This window comes from Parasteatoda tepidariorum, chromosome 10 (genome assembly GCF_982258835.1).
Source record: "Parasteatoda tepidariorum strain Cologne lab strain chromosome 10, Ptep-v5.0, whole genome shotgun sequence".
NCBI classification, from domain to species: domain Eukaryota; kingdom Metazoa; phylum Arthropoda; class Arachnida; order Araneae; family Theridiidae; genus Parasteatoda; species Parasteatoda tepidariorum.
Window position 1 is genome coordinate 90,423,403 of NC_141764.1, and position 12,083 is coordinate 90,435,485.

The 12,083-nt window shown below is 25.3% G+C and overlaps 1 long non-coding RNA gene across 1 annotated transcript in view; it reads right to left on the reverse strand.

The window, feature by feature from the left end:
* Window positions 1-3,147: 3,147 nt before the first annotated feature.
* LOC107438165 (uncharacterized) overlaps window positions 3,148-12,083 on the reverse strand; it is a 168,533-nt gene continuing 159,597 nt past the window's right edge. The window contains exon 5 of the long non-coding RNA XR_015429977.1: window positions 3,148-3,301. This is a non-coding gene — a long non-coding RNA (uncharacterized LOC107438165). The remainder of the gene's footprint in view (window positions 3,302-12,083) is intronic.

Consider the following 12,083-nt stretch of genomic DNA (forward strand, 5'->3'; position numbering starts at 1 on the left):
AAACTTTTATTACATTATTTTATTACATTTCTATTATTTTTTGACTTTTTATTACATTTCTATTATTTTTTGTCTTTTTATTTTATTTTATGTATTATTATATATTGTTCACTTTTATTAGTTCAAAATAGGGAGGTGACTTTATGGAAAAATCTATACGCCTGAAATATCTTTTTAAAAAATTGTTTATGATGAAAAAGGCCCTTCTTAAAAATATTTTGACAGCAGCATCTTTTTAAAAGAAGGTGACCTTAAAATCATCATCCCAGTGTTTCAAGGATTTTAGAAATCTTAAAAGCTGTAATGATAATTTTTTATGTACTTTAGCAGATGCAGTTTCACAGGAAGCAGTTTAACTTGTTTAAGAGTTTGGACAGAATATTGCTTTTCGTGAAAAAATAATAATTTGTGAAACTTTAATTTTTATTTATTTTAGTGTTCAAATCTTTTTCGTGAATTAAGTTTTGTTCTTTTACTTTCTTCAACAACCTGGATTTTTAATGCTTATGCTTAGCCCAATATTTGTTTCTTAGTAAAACGCTGAGATATTATACTGTAAAAAATTCCAGATCAAATAACGGTATAGAGTACCGGACTTTGGGTACATCATCTTTAAATCCATTTTACCGAAAAATCAATTTTACCGTAAAATATTATACCTTAATTTTTACAGTAATACTTATTAGAATAATTCAGTGATTCAGTGGTAAAAATGGATTTTACGAATAAAATACGAATTCGGTAAAAATGGATTTTACCAATTTGATCCTGATTTTTTTACAATGAAGTGACGCTGTAAATTCGGTCTGCCATCTCATCACCAACTTTAGGAAAGATGGCCGCTTTTACTTAATGCTTATTGACGCATGAAAGAACATAGATTACTTAACAAAATAAAAAATAATTAGCAAATGTAATAAGTAAATAAGATACATTTAATAAATTAGTCTTCACCGCTGAACCTAATATCTCCAAATAAATATATTTTGCTGCGAAATTTTAGGATGAAAGCCAATAAAAAAGAACTACTTAACTTTTTTATTACAACATTGAAACCAATTTTTTATAGTTTTTGAGGACTGTATGGACCTTTATTACATTTTGATTCTACTGACCAAACCAATTATCTGTTAAAACATTTAACTTACTCGATAAAACTCTGCATATTTTCCAAATCTGCTCACTCAGGATTTAACTAAACACTATCATTCCTTACAGCCTATTTCATGTTTAACAATATGAAATGCGTTAATTTTCATATTTTAATTTCTCACTTCCTTTACTTTATTAGATGGCCATCTCATCTCGACATTAAGGAGAGGTGGTTACGTATTAGTTTGATTTCCAATGAATTTTTATATATTTTGTTCTCAATGTTCCATTATTTTTTGCTCAGCATTTATGAGAATTCGAAATATGTATAAGCATTTCTTTTATCGCTATTCTTGATTCTTTCATTTCTATTTGAAAAATAAAACTATGGTTATCTATTCTATATTTATTCTATTATTATAACTATGTTGCAAGTTAAGAAAAAACCATTATTCTTATGGAGAGAGTCTGTTTGCATCTGAGTTGACGCTAAATGGACGTCAAGCTCCCACCGCGAACGAATATCAATATCAACTCTTACGAATATCAACTACTATCAACTACGAATACGAATATCAACTTTTGAAACGACGTTAATCAGCCTCCTTTTTGCTTGCTTTCTTACTAACAACAATAATCAATTAACAAGTAATAAAAGTTATTAAAAATGATATCTAAAATCGAAACAAATATGCGTCCTTCTCTTCGCATCCAAAGAAACTGATGAGAGAATAATAAATATTGTTTCTTGCAGAAGATTTTCTTCTACAGCGAAACAAAAGTAAAAATTCTTTATCTTGCATTTTATTTCTTAAGGGCACGTCAGCATAAGACGCGCCATTTTTAGGGGTCCAATCAAATCCGATGCTTTTGCTACATCGTATAGTTGTTTCTTTTTCAAGAACGAATGTTCTCCTTATTTATCGAACTATGTTGCCAAGTCTAGGATTATAGCAAGACTACGAAACTGTAACTTTTTTTTAAATAATTCTATGATGTATAAAAGATTGCTCGAATGAAATTTCTGCCTGACGTGTTTAACTTTTAAAAGCTTTATTATTGCTTTGAAAGCATACTTATATAATTTGTTAACTGAGTAGAACAGAACTATATGCAGTCGTGGATGATTACTTGAATCCTATACAGCAATGGTCTTTTCTTAACTTGCAGCAGAGTGCAGAGTAAGTATGATATACCTCCACACATTCTTATTACTTAGTCCGACGTAGACAGCGAAGTTAAAAGGAATATTTACAAGTGTAAACAATTTCAGACAACACCAAAAATAAAGTGATAACTGAGCAACTTATTAGAAGATAGTATCAAATGAATTTTGAAAAGAAGTTCTTCTTCCAAGTCATTAAATAAAAATTTTTTTAGTGAGAAACTGAGTAGAGTGAATAGTTTCCTGATGTTGCTATATTTTTAGAAGCCAGCTTTGTTATATTCTTTAAAACGTTTCTTATAAACTTTTTCCGGAAAACTCTACAACTATAGAGGTTTAAATATGTGATCAAACAAATATTTGATTGTGATATTGATATGTGATCAAACAAATATTTGATTGACACTTCATAATTTTAGTAACTATTGGAGCAAAATAAGTTTGATTATCGAAGGAAAAGTAAAAAAAGAAAGAAGAAAATGAATGGATACCAATATTTTCCTCTGTATTGATAATTGTATCATCTTTAAATACGTCGGATCAGTATAAAAAACAGATATTTTGTATTGTAAGTCAGTTAAAACAAATTTCTTAATTAATGAGCATAACAACATTAAATAACAAAATAGCTTTTCACCACTAAATAATAATTATAACATTTTTGATTTCTTTGTATTTAGTGTTTAAAAATATACTAGGTTTGAGGATTAATTGAATTAATTTTATTAAATTATTTTTATAATGCTCACTAATATGATTTTTGTATCAAAAACAGTTAAAATATGACAGGCTTGAAATTATGAAGCTATTTTTATATCTTAAATAATTATGTTAAACTCCCATTTGTTTATAAAAAATTAAGAAATGGAAAAAAATAGAACAAACTCATGTTTAAATAACAGCGTTTATTATTTATTTGGACAAAATATGTAGGAATGAATTGTCATATTTCTTGAGAATTGAAGAAGCTGTCATATTTCTTGAGATAATTTGTAACTTCTTGGATCTTTTGTTACACAATACCATAAATATTTCAAGCAGCATCTGAAAAAAAAATGTTATCGAATTAGTATGGTTGTTATATCCAGTTATATTTACAGTAATTGAATTTTTAAATGGGTAGATATTTTTATTAAAAGAAATCTGTGAAATAATATTTGCATGCGAAAATTTCGGCAGTTTTTCTTCTTTCATACTTTTACAACAAGTTTCGTTTAATGTCACCCATACTACTGCTTTTATATTTTTATATATATATATATATATATATATATATATATATATATATATATATATATATATATATATATATATATATATATATATATATATATATATATATATATATATATATATATATATATACAAAATACCTTACAAATGTTAATATAGGATTGTTTATGTGAGCGACATTTAACTATTTGGGTCCCAAGTTCACATTAATACGAATCCCTTTAGGAAATATAATAATATTACTTAAATTATTATAAATTAATATTGAAAAATTTAATTTAAGAAATAATTAAAATTTTCTATTCACTAGACCATTAAATTTTATAAGTGATTAAAAATTTGTCATTAAAATTAAAGTAATATTTAGGAATTTGTGTAATTATTATTTCGATGAGTGTGTGACTATTGATTTTGTGACTATTGAAGCGAACATAATTAGCATTATAGAAAATTTAAAGTGTACGATGTTCATGATTTAGTTTCCTGAAAAAACTAAGTGACATAGATCTACAAATATTACATACATGTAATATTTGTTGTATGTAATGTTTTTTTTAGTAAATAGACACAAGCCTAAATGGATGTTTCACTTAATTAGGTGTTATTTTTTTAAAGGAGATATTTTGGACACCACCTAAGAATTTGGAGACCACCAAGAATTAATATATTTTGTTCCATTTAATGGGTTTTGCATGATAGAAATTACATATTACCTCAATAATAATAATTGAGCACAGAGAAAAAAAAAAGATAAAATTACCGTATTATGTGACATTTCTGATAAAAAAAGAAAGAAAAGTATTCTAAATAATAAAACAAAATATATGAATAGATGGAATTTAAATCATTCATTTGATAATGTTTCCTTCCATTTGGTAACAGTTTACCGGAAATTCCAGTTCTTGAATTTATAGTTACCACACATTTAGTAACACCTATCTTATTAATATGCACTTTTAGCAAAAAATAAAAATTTTTATTGTAAATTTAATTGAGTAAGTTGTTTTTATGCCCTGCTCTAAGATATCATGATGAAATTATTGAATTTTACCACGTTTACCAAATTTTATGAAATATTATAAAACTATATTTTACTATTCATTTTACAAAAATCATTATCAAAGCCCTTCGGTAAAAGCTACCGAACTTATGGTGTTCCCATAAGGCCAAAACGCGATAAATTTTACCATTTTCTGGTATTTTTTACCGTATTTTTTTCAGAGCATGCTTTGTTTTTATGTTACGTTAGTTCATTAATTACCTTTTTATTTCTTCTATGAGTTTTCTAAACTTATATATATATGAAAATAGTTTAAGCTAACAATTTAAGCCTAGACGCTATATTTTTTGCGTTTGAAATTTCTAGATTTTTTTTTTTAATCTATCAGCAGTATTTTTTAAGGAATTGTTTTAAGGCATAAATAGAATCTGAAAATTAAATAATATAAGCAGTATTTTATATTATTATTAAGTTTTTTACAATTTCAAGTTATGATAAAAAGTACCACCATCTTCACTGCAGGTACTTTTGGCAATAATTTGATCCGGAATATTTTACAGAGTGTTTGGTTCTGTTTTCTTTAATCAAAGTAGTTTGCTTTCAATATCATATTTTAGTTGTATATTAGTTTCTCTTAAAGAATTTTTTTCATTTGTTTCCTTTAGTAAATCAGTAAATCATCTAACTTAAACTATTAAATACTACTATAAATAATAATTAATTATAGGCTCTTTAGGAGTGCTGCTATAGTGATACAGCTATTATATTAATTCCTATGTTAAACCTGTTTCATAGCTATTTAAAGCAAGAATAAAAAAATAATTGGTATTAACCTGAAAAACAGTTGAAATGAAATAAATTCGAATTTGTAATGTCGATATGTAAAAAGCACTTCTCTCTACACCTGACTTATCGACCGAAATTTCTTCTTCAGAAAGAAAAAATTGACTCTGAAAGCAGCAAATAAATGCTTTTTCTTCACAGTTAACAGTTTGAATACTGTCTTATTTATGGTTATTTGACTATTTTGTTTGACTAAGGTCAAATAACAATAAAATAAATTGTTACTTAAAAATTTTTTCAGAGAAATTTCTGATAGCGTAAAATTTTTTTTACTGTTTGTTAAAATACATTGATAATTTTAGAAATTATTTCCCGCTTTCAGAGTGTATCAGATTTACATACTTTGAAATTTAATCTCAAAACATTTAAAGAGCTCCACTTTCAAACCATGTACACAATCGTTGATAATAACAAATATTTAATACAATTATTTAAATAACTATTTAAATCTCTCCATTTTTTTACAGTGATAAATTATTTTATTTAAAAAAGATTTAATTGTTTACAGTCACTTCATTGTTTATATTCCTTTTGAAATAAGAGAAAATAACTTTTTTTTTCATTCTAAATTTTAATACATGGATTTTTACATTCCAAATTAATTTTAACTGGCTTTCTAAATGAGTATATATTTAAGTATCAGTATCCTTAACTATAAATTAACCAACTCCACTGAAATATTGTCTAGTATTTTTATTTATAATTTTACATTTTCTAACAGAACGGCTTGAAAATAAAGTAATTAGCAAAATAATTTAAAAGTTAAATCTTAAACGTAATTATTCAAAAAAAAATTTATATCCTTCCTTTGCTTTAAAAAATAATCTTTCCCTTGAGTTTTTTAAAAAATTATTATTTACTACAGTTATTTCCCTCTTTTCTATTCAAAAATCCTTTTCATTAATTTAAGCAGTTTAATAAATATCAAAAATAGGATGATATTTTGACAATAAATATCAAAAATATCAATGGCAGAAATCAAGCTACTGTTGATATTTATTTATACAATTTCATTAATTTAAAATGTTATTCAATTTTAAAATGTCTATACAATTTTATAATATAAATGTTAATTAAGTTCAAATTTAAAATATTCAATTTAATGTATCGAATCTTGTTACTCAGTTTTAAAATATTTTATTTAGCATAGGTAACTTTCAAACAAAGATAATTTTCATTGTATCTATTTATAGTTTCGTTTTAAGTATTTTTTCCCTCACATTTTCTTTTTTTACTTTCCGAAATTCACTTCCGTAGCTTTTTCAATAATTTTATTAATATTAGAAGTATTTAAATCTCTTCATTTATTCTGAAAAATAACTTATGAAGATTCTAAATATTTATTGAATTGGTTTAAGTTTTTCAATGGATTAAAACTTGTATTGAAAATAACCTAAATAAATATATTTTTTTCCTATCTGTTTCCGTTTTCTAAGTATAATAGTTATTTTATTTGAAATTGATTGATTCAAATAAATCATTCTTAATCTGCTTATATTTCCTAATAATATTAAGTCATTTTAATTAAAATAAACACACTAAAATAAATCATTATAAATTGACCTGTTTATATTCCTCAATAGTTTTAAACTGATTTATTTATGATCGATACATTAAATTAAATAATTTTTGAAACCAGCAAAATAATGATCTTTTATTTTTTTGTTTAAAAATTTTCCATCGTATTAAACTATCTTATTTAAAATAGATTCTAAAATGGATCGTTCGAAACCTATCTGTTTAAACTTCAAAATAATTTTAAAATATTTTATTTTAAACAGATAGTTTAATATTAATCATTTTTGAAGAAGATAAAATAGATCCTTTTTAATGCATCTGCTTAGGTTTAATATTTGCCAGTAGTTTTATAATAGACTTGTTTAAAACAGATTGATTTAAATAAATAATTAATAATCTATCTGTTATAAATCGTTATGAAAAACCTCTTTTTTTAAGCTTTTCCTTTTTGATGGACAAGAGGATGAAGGAAAAAAAAAAGCGAGAGACTTGACGAGTTAGTTTCCTTCCGCTAAGGGAAGTAAGAGTTGCAGCAAAACTTCTTCGAAGGAAAGCAGGAAGAAGGACATCCAAACCATCCCATTTCTTGAGCTTCCGCCTTGCCCACTGATTCAGGTGAAAAACTGCTTTCCCCATAAGCCACCAGTTTTTACAGAGAAGACCAAATTACAGAATCGTCTCTGATGTCATGTCGCCTTTTAAGAAACAAGGCTTCCGATTACTTTTTGACGTCATTGAAATACTTCGAAGTGACAGTTTTGCAGTCAATGAATAATCATGCGCGTTTTAATCGACCGTTAATTAAGTGATAGTCGAACAAATATCATAAATTTAACATGTGATCGAGATATGATAAAAATTAGAGATATTTAGCTAAAAATAAAATGCTCATGGTAAAAAACCTAGAATATTCATGAAATCAATGAAATGCGTTTAAAATGAAGTAATATGAAGAAAATATAGTGACATAAATTAAGAAATTAGCAAAGTGGGTAAATTATTAACCAGTTAAATTGACGTTGAAGGAGAAAGCCCTGAAGGGAACTACTATATTATTCATACAGCAGTTTTTTTTATAGTTAAATTTTAAAAGTTTATTCAAAGTCCCTAAATCATTTTGAACCCTGATTGTTTTAAGTTTTTTTAAAAAAAAAATGTGTGAAACCACTTAAAAAATTACTCGGAAATTTTAAAATTTTTAATATAATCAAATCTAACCTTTTTCATTAGTTGTCAAATATGATCCGCAACACGAACCGCAATTACGAAAAAATGTTTTTTTTTTTATTCTTTCCGCGTATGCGCAGTACAAAAGATCTACTTAAAATACTCATACATTGGGCAGTTTTTAATGTTGTTGTTTTTTTTCTTCAAATTTTAAAACAGTAATTTTGTAAAGTGCTCCAATAGTTTTGTTTAATTCTATTGAATAAAGTTGTCTAAGTTGTTAGTTCTAAGTTGTAGCCAAAATGTTAATAAAAATTAGTTTTCATAAAAAAAACTGTACAAATATTTAGCTAGGTTTACGCATTTTTTGCAATTATTTCAAATAACAACCAAAATAATCGATGCAAGTTACAAGTTTATTAATCGATTTTCTGACGTAGGAAGTTCAGAAATACTTGTTTCCCTCCATAATTTATTATTGTTCCCTCATATTATTGTTCCTTCAAACCCTGGAAGCTTTAAATATTATTGCTAAGTATGAAAATTCGCATGAACTAATTATATCTAAAGTTATAAAACAGTAAAACAATATATATATATATATATATATATATATATATATATATATATATATATATATATATATATATATATATATATATATATATATATATATATATATATATATATATATATATATATATATATATATATATATATATATATATATCCAGAAATGTTTACAATTCATTCATTTATTTTTTATTAGCGTTAACCGTTATTACCGTTACCAGTGTTTGCTTATTTTTATAGAATATTTAAGATCTGTTTAAGAACATGTTTTGTTATAGCTCAAGAGAGCGTTCGCCTTCCTATGAGGTGCACCGAGTTCAAATTCCAGCTATGGCTGGGTGATTCGAATTCCGCACAAGGTTCGCACCGATCAAAGTGCAGACATAATATGTCCCCAGTGGTAGATCGATTATGGGTTGTTGGACCCCTTGCCATTAGGCTAACCGTGGGAGGTTTTCGTGGTTTTCCTCACCATGTCATGTTAGTGCGGGTTAGTTCCATCAAAAAGTTCTTCACGTGCGAATTTCTCCCAATACTTTATCCAGGATATCCCTTATCTTCTGGATTGGGTTCAAAATTATAAGGCTACCGAGTTGAACATTAGTAGTCGTAAATACAAACAATTTTCTGTTCAATGGCTGTTATAAAAAAAATGTATCATTTTTGATATTTTGTTAATATATGCTCTCATTTTTTAATTAAACTTTCATACCAGACTCTTAGAATTTATCAGATATAGTGTGATTTCATGCACTAGTACAATGTAATTTGTTTTGAATTCATATTTTGTTTGCATATAGGTTATTATTAATAACTATAATTAAGAAATATTTTGTATGGAGATTTTTTTTTATTTAAAAATATTTTTGATTTATTAAGTCTTTCTTAACTATAAAATTATTTTAAAAATAGAATAACATATATAATGACTATTTTTAGATTATTATTTTGAAGTAGACACATCTTTTTAAAAATATATATTTATATAATCCCAAAACAATTTTTTTCACGAAACGATCTTTTTTAAACAATGCCAGCAAAAACATTTTGTTAAATCTAACGGGAAGGGTTGATTATCATACAGTAAGACAGGAAGCGATATAAGGAAGACGTGCATACCTGAAATATTAGATAACTGAGGTAATGTAACTGATTAAAATTTAAAATACCTATATGCTAAAGAATATTTTACTTTAATGTGACTTCAGGAAATTTAACTGGAACATAAAGTTTGGATTATGTTGCGTAAATAATTTTAAGTGAGAAATGAAGAAAAAATATCAGATTAGTTTTTGACGTTGAAAATTTAGCAATTGAAAAAAAGCTATGAGAAAAATATTGAAAATTGCTCAATTTCACAATATAGTAATGAATGATGCTTTGCGCATAAAAAAAATTTGTTCATATTAAGGTGAATTGCAATAATTAAAAGTATTTGAAATATTGCTTTTAACTATATTTTTTTTTAAAAAATTATAGCTGTTATAGCTGTATATAAAATTATAGCTGTAACCAGATGGTTTAAGAAAGATTTTTGAACACTTTTGAAAATATGTAAATTTTATTGGGTTGTCCAGTATGACTGGAATGTTTCTTGACATATCCATCATTGAATCAGGATTATTCTGACATTTCTTTCTGGCATGTACATGAACAAAAAAAAATTAAATATTCTAAAGGATCAATATTTAATAAAATGGATTTTCTGACAGCAAAAATACATCAAGCAAAAAACAGAAAATAAAATCTTTACATTTCATTTTCTGTTTTTTGCTTGATATGTTTTATTTCGTATATATTTTTTAGTTAAAGAAATCTTTTTTTCGGTTAAATTGTTTTTTAGTGCTCCTCACTCCATTGTATTGATATATATTGCTTTGGCTATATTGATACAATATTAGAAAGCACTCCTTTTTGCGTATATAATCGTGTGAGCTGATGAAGAAATTATATCTTTTTTTTTTCTTCTTCCGGATATTTATTAATCATTTTTGAAAATTAAATTCTTTTTTTTTATCATTCTGTAATTTTTTTCCATGTTATCACTACTTTTTGAGCTCGTTTTATGAGTTCTACATACTTGCAGCTTATGCGCAGTAAATAAGACTTATTTACTGCGATATATATATATATATATATATATATATATATATATATATATATATATATATATATATAGATAGATAGATAGATAGATAGATAGATATTCACGCAAAAATATCTTTGGAACAGAAGCCATCCAATCTTATAGCTTCTAATATGGAGCTATATATGACATTTCAAATGTTTTATTCAAAATAAACACTTTAGAAGCATAAAGTAATTATAGTCATCGTAATATTCTCCTTATAAGATACGTCAAATTTTTCTTCTCAAAAAGTCAACACAAATATTGTTTCAAACTTTAAACATAAAACTAATAAAGCTCCATTCGAAATCCAAGACGAAATTCACTATTTCAACTAAAAGAGTTCGAGAACTTCAAAGCTGCAGGAAGATTCTTTAATGAAACGCACATCCAAATAACTTGAAACGCCGATAACGGGCCGCACGCAAAACTGCAAATTTTTCCGTCTGAGCTGAAATATTTGGCTACTAATAAAGGGAGAAAATCTTGAAAAGTATCTTCAAACTTCAGCTATAATGAACTAGATAGTTATGATACTTACTTCTGCATGTAAATGAGCAATTTCGTTTTGTTTATATTGTACCTTAGTATGTAGAATCAAGCGAAGATATACCAAATTTTTCGAACACATTTACTTTCAAAGAATATTTTTGTTGAGAGAGTCTATGCAGAGATTATATTGTAAGATTCCGTTTCAATTTTATTTAATTTTTAAACAGATGTTAGAAATATTAAAAATTGATTTTTAATAAGTTATATAGCGATTAATATTGAATGTTTTACAATATCTCGTATTTAATATATATTTTCCCTAAAATGCATGCTATTTTGAACAAATAAGAAATCTGTATTAGTATCAATTTAGTCTTAATCACATAATGATCAACGTATATATTTTTTTATTATTTGGTGAAATCTTAAATAGAAAAGCTGTATACATATACTCTTAATAAATATTTTTTTAAAAAATTCCTTTTTTTTCCTGCAAAGATTGTACTTTTAGCTTTCTTTTAAATTTTATTTAGTTTTTAAGAAGTTATTAATTTCTTTTAAATCAATTAACTTTGTAATAAATATAGCCAATAATTTTATTAAAAAGTCCACTTTTAAAGAGGAATGAAAAAAAAATGTTTTAATATTGCTATATTGAATGTAGAAAATGAATGAAAAATAATTACTACTCGTTTTTATTACTCATTTTAAAATGTAAAAATACCTATGTGCGATATGACCGTTCAATCAAAATTGTATTTATATCCTATTTTAAAGTTTGTATTTGCAACTGCAATTTATTTTTTAAAAAAATTATTTGTTTGTCTAGGTATCTAGACATTAAAGCACGCATTACTGAAGACTTTGCTTTA